This window comes from Nycticebus coucang, chromosome 11, assembly GCF_027406575.1.
Source record: "Nycticebus coucang isolate mNycCou1 chromosome 11, mNycCou1.pri, whole genome shotgun sequence".
Classification (NCBI taxonomy): Eukaryota; Metazoa; Chordata; class Mammalia; order Primates; family Lorisidae; genus Nycticebus; species Nycticebus coucang.
In genome coordinates this window covers 100,954,684-100,960,683 of record NC_069790.1, presented here as the reverse complement: position 1 = coordinate 100,960,683, position 6,000 = coordinate 100,954,684, and positions in this window count along the sequence as shown.

The window sequence follows — 6,000 nt, the reverse complement described above, 5'->3', positions numbered from 1 at the left end:
AGGGGAGTGCCAGGTGCCTGTAGTCCCAACTAGTGGAGAGACTGAGGCAGGAGGATCACTTGAGCCCAGGAGTTAGAGGTTGTTGTGAGCTATGATGTCACAGCTCTCTACTTAGGGGTGACAGAGTGAGACTGTCTCAAAAAAACAAAAAAAGGACACGTATGGTATGATTCCACTTCCATGAGATCACTTAGAATGGGAAAATTCCACAGAGGCTGGAGTAGAATGGAGTCCCCAAGGCTGGGGAGGGGAGAATGAGGAGTTGTTGCCTAATGGGCACAGAGTTTCTGTTTGGGATGATAAAAAAAAAAATCTCTAGAAATAAGATAATGGGGATGGTTTCACAACACAGCACTAATGACGCTGAATTTTACACTTAAAATTGTTAAAATGATAATTTTAAGTGTATTTTACCCCTCAAAAAGGATTAAAAATTGTAAAGAAAGAGATGGAACATCTGATAATCCCATAATAAAAGAATAAGTTTGAATAGTAAAAAAAAATTTTTTAAATAAAAAACACATATCCTGATGGGCAAGACAGACACAGGACTGGGTATTTATAAATGCCATGGGAAGAGCTGGGGGAGCACTCAGGGAGGCCTGAGGGGCAGGGCTGGGGCAGTGGAGGGCAGGCATACTGTGAGACCCAGAAACAGGGGTTTGTTCTGGCTCCTGCAGTGCCGGTCGGTGGAGGGGCAGGTGGGCCAGTGGGAGGTGGGGACTTGATCCTGAGACTTGAACCATGAAACCTGAAACCACGAACAGGTCTGAGGCAGGGAAGGAGATGGCAGGACAGGGTCCTAAGACATCAGGTGCAGAGAGAATGGCAGGCTATTCTTCAGGCAGAGACCCAGCCGGGGGACTATTGCAAGGTCCAGGAGAAGGCATTGCTGCCCTGGGCCAGGATAGGGGCCCGGCAGGTGGGAAGAAGGAGCAGATGCATCAGAGAGCTGGTAGGTGGAACTGGTGGCCTGGTGGTGCACACAGCTGCAGGGAATGCAGGGATGCAGGCAGCAGGGGGCGGCGCTGCTGAGGGGACATGGTGAGACCCTCTGGGGTCTGGGGTAAGAGAAGCCCTGGGGAGTCTGGGGATCCATCTCATTGCCCAGGTGGAGGGTTTTGGCCACAGTTGGCCTCCATGAGGAGTCAAGATACCCAGTGCTGGTTAATTATTCAGCCACTGCCTCCTAGCTGTGATCACCTGAGCAGGGCTGGGGGGTGCTGGGGACTCAGGCTGCTCTTGCTGGCTGCCAGGGATGCACAGACAGGGCTCTGAGCCTCCAGGGAGAGTCACCTGTTGCTGCCACGAGGCCTCAGAGCTGGCCTGCAAAGGGGCATGAGCCCCTCTCCCCTGCCCCCTTCTGGGAGCCCAGAGACTGGCTCCCCAGCTTTGCTGGGCTAGGCCTGGCACTCTGGGTGAGCTGATGAGGACAAGGCCTCAGGAGTCTTGTGGATGGAGTTGTCCTCTCTCTGGTTCAGGGTCTCAGCTGCCACCATCTGCCTGCTTGTCTCTATGAAACCCAGTTCTGCCCAAGGGTCGGTCCCAGGGCTCAGTGTGGTGATGCTGGGCAGTTCCAGGAGCCATGTAAGGGGAGGCACTAGGGCAGACCAGCCAGGTGCAGCAAGGCCAACTCCTGGTCATCTGGCTTCAGCCAGTTCATCGAAACTCTGGGTCCTTGTGAAAACCTCAGCCAGAGAAGACCACTCTGGCCATCCTTCCCTGAGACTCTACCTCTGCCCCCATTAATGCCAGGCCCAGGACAGGCAGCAGCCTCAGAGGCAGGCAGACCTGCTCAGAGCAATTTTGGACACACTCAGGGCTATAGGCAGGTGAGCAGGAAGCAGTCTGAGCCTTATTCCTCCCTGAGGACCCTCTGAGGTCACCCACACTGCCTGGGCAGAGCGTCCTCCCTACTTTCCCGTTGGTACTCCCACTTTCTCAGTGCACTCAGGCTGCCCCAAGGCCCCACTTACTCCACCTTGGGAAGTTTCCTCCACAGGCCCCCCTCCCACTCACTGATGGCCTAATTCCTAGATGTTGTCTCCTCCAGTGAGATGTGTGTACATGTAACAATCCCTTAGCTCCTGAGGAGAATTACAGGGCTCCTAGGAAAAACACCGGAGCCAGCCAGGACCTTCCCACCCACGGGCAGCTGCTGGACAGGCCATAGGTTTGAGACAGAGCCTGGTCCCTCATGGAACACCCAGAGCTGCTGTGGGAGTGAAAGGGCTGCAGGTGGGTCCAGGGCGAGAGGCAGGGCCCACACCCTTGCCCAGGGAGGGAAGAGGAGCTGCTTCCAGCCCCCAGCTGGACAAGTGTCCACTGAGCTGTGTTTGTGCCCTCTCTGCTCCCCACAGGACTGACTGGTCCAGGACACCCTGCAGGAAACCCTGCTCTGGGATGAGACCCTGCTCTCATCCCACCATCCAGCCTCCCTGGTCTGGCTGTGACCCATTATGGCAGGGGCCAGGCTCCAGGGCCCCAGCACACCAGGGCCACAGAGGGCCTCAGAACGGACCTGACCACTCCTGGTAAGGAAACTGAGGCCCAACTCAGAAGGGCCTCACACCCCGGCAAAGGTGTCCTAAGAGGCTTCCCCCAGATAATGTCCTAACAGTTCTGATCAGGAAACCTCTGTACGACGACAGTGTGAACGAGTAATGCTCTGGGAGCTGAGGAGGCAGAACTGGTTTGCTTTTCTCTTCATTTTAATACAGAGACTGAGGATGAGGAAAAGGGGTGTCCAAAGTCCCCGCCACGTAGAGTGGACTCTGGGAAGCAGTGGGCACCTGGGCTCAGATTACTCTCCACTCTGGAAACAGGGCACACGGCCAGTGGGATCGGTGGCCATTACTAATGCATGTGCGGGCTGTGGCCAAGCGGCCATTTCAGCCTCCCCTGCTGGGTCCCGAGGATGGCCCTGGAGGCCTTGGGGCCTGGAGTTGGCCCAAGACTCACATCAGGCCAGCCCAGTGCCAATGATGGCCGTGGGGAAATGCCAAGACTGACCTGGGGTAGACTACCAGCCCTCCACAGCCTGAGAGTTCAAACAGCAGGAAGAAGAGGCCAGACAGCATCCCAGCCAGCACTGTTGGGGCACCTGATCCCTGCCCCCTGAGCCTCCCAGGACACATCTGTGCACGGCTGCCTCACTCACCTGGCGCTGATACCACCTCAGATTTGAATGTCATCTTTGCAAGGGAAATGGCCTGTGTTCCTGTGGGGCCTCCACCCTGGACGTCTCCTCGCTCTTCCCAGGGTACCTAGCACCCCAGGGCCTCTCTGCCAGACGGGCAGCTTGCTTCATGCTCCCCAGATTTCCTGGGCTGTGCCTCAGTCTCCTCACTGGGCTCTTGACACCTTTGGTTTTATTGATGCGTCCGTCTGTGTGTCTGTCTGTTTTACTCCGCCCTGCTGTAGGAAGGGTGTCAGGCTTTGAGGGTTGGGCCCAGGAGCCCACTGTGCCCCGGGGAGAGCCTGTTCTACACGCGCTGTAACAGGTGCTTTGCCACAGACAGCTTCAGTGACTTGCTCAAGGCCAAACAGAACTCACCCAAGGTCACTTACTGGTCTCCTTATCACTGGCACAGGCTTCTTTCCATGGGGCTCGTATACTTCCCCATGAATAATTTGCACCTGGCTGGCAGGGCGGTCACCCACCACATCCCTCTTCTCACCTTTCTGGAACACTGACACCAGCCTCTCTGCTCTCCCTCCGGCTGCTCTGCCACCCACTCTTGTGAGCTGGAGGACCTGTGTGTTCCAAATTCTTAGTCAATTCCTTCCCCTCCTACAAGGAAGACAGCCAAATCATGTCTCTGTCCTTCTCAGGAAGGAGTCTCATCCTCTCCAAGCTGCCTCATGTCATTTTGATTAGACTCTCATTTCAAAATCATTCATTCACATCTCACCTGAATGCAAAGATGAGGCATTCACACACATTTATACATACACACTCATTCACATTTTGAGAGCACCTACAATAAAACATCTTTAATCTATAATTTGACATTTGTGATAAATGAGGAAGAAATGTACCTTTGTACCCTACATGCAAAAAAAAAAAAAAAAAAACACGAGTAAATAAATAGCATGACTGAGAAAGAAGATGGATTCAATGTCCTAGAAGAATCATATTCCCTGGGTTCAACGCTGTCCCGTAATCATGGCAGGGATGCCCAAGGGCAGGAAGTTGTCTCCTCAGCTGAGCACTGGCTCCCAAGAGTCTTCTTATGGAACAGATCTCAGGTCTGTTTGGGATACAGATGGAGCATTTGTGACCTGCCTCTGTATGTGCTAAACTAAAGGATTCCTACTTCCTAAAACACAGGCTCTGATCAGGTCCCCTTTTCAACATGAAGAGCCCTGACTGGAGTGTGACTCCAAACTTCATCAGAGGCGGTTGGCCTCCCTGAAATGTAGCCCGCGGTTGAATGTCTGGCTCGAGTGTCAGTTTCAGTTCTTGGTACGACTGATTATGGGCAGGCTGGTGGGGGAATTTCTCTGAAATATGAGGTGAGCACTCTGGGAGGCTCCCGCAGATTGAGGCTTTGGGTACAGAACTCCTCTGAATACTAGAGTCAGCTAGTTCTGAGCACTTCAGAAATAGATCTGATGACCCAAATGTCCACCAAAGGGAGTAGCTGAATAAACAATGATATGCAGTCGTGTGTCGCTTAATGACAGAAATACGTTCTGAGACATGTGTGATTAGGCTTTTCGTAGTGGTGTGAAGGTCACTGTGTGTGCTTACACAGACCTCGAAGGTACAGCCTGCTACCCCCCTAGGCTGTATGGCATAGGCCAGTGTCTTTCAAACTTTTTCTTTTCTTTTTTTTTTTTTTTATTATTTGAGACAGAGTTTCACTTTGTCACCCTGGGTAGAGTGCCATGGCATCATAGCTCCCAGCAATCTCAAATTCCTGGGCTCAAGTGAGTCACCTGTCTCAGTCTCCTGAGTAGCTGGGACTATAGGTGCCCACCATAACACCTGGCTATATATATATATTTTTTGAGACACAGTCTCCAGCTGTTCCCCTAGGTAGAGTGCCATGGCATCACAGCTCACAGCAACCTCCAACTCTTGGGCTGAAGCAATCCTCTTGCTTCAATTTTTTTTTTTTCTATTTTAGTGGAGACAGGGTTTCATTCTTGCTCAGGCTGGTCTCGAACTCCTGAGCTCAAGCAAGCCATCTGACTCGGCCTCCCAGAATGCTAGGATTATAGGCGTGAGCCACCACACCCAGCCCTGGCTATTTTTTTTTTCTTTTTTAGAGATGGGGTCTCGCTTTTGCTCAGGCTAGTCTCAAGCAATCCACCCACCTCGGCCTTCCAGAGTGCTAGGATTACAGGCGTGAGCCACCGTGCCCAGCTTTCAACCTTTTTTATCTCATGGCACACTTGAACCTATAGTTAAACTTCTGTGGCACACTTAAATTATGTTGATCAATAGAAAAAAAAAAAAAAGAGCAAAAGGCCAGGTGCGATGGCTCACACCTGTAATCCTAGCACTCTGGGATGTCGAGATGGGTGGATTGCCTGAGCTCAGGAGTTCCAGGCCAGCTTGAGCAAAAGCGAGACCTTGTCTCCACTAAAAATAGAAAAAAACTAGGCAGGTGTGGTGACACATACCTGTAGTCCCAGGTATTGAGGAGGCTGAGACAGCAGGATCACCTGAGCCCAAGAGTTTGAGGTTGCTGTGACTTATGATGACACCATGGCACTCAAACCCAGGGCCACAGAGTGAGATTCTGTCTCAAAAAAAAAAAAGAATATACTTACTGTGCTTTGAACGTCTTTCAAAATAATTTAATTAGTGATCTTTAAAAGTTTGTACACCAGTTGAAAATCACTGGTATAACTTATTGCCTCAAAGAATGTTGGAGCAGGTTACTGCTGACTGTAAGCAACAGTGGTATTTGTTTATCTAAACCTATCTAAACATGTCTGTAGAAAAGCTACAGTAAAAATACAGCATTATAATTTTATGGGACCACC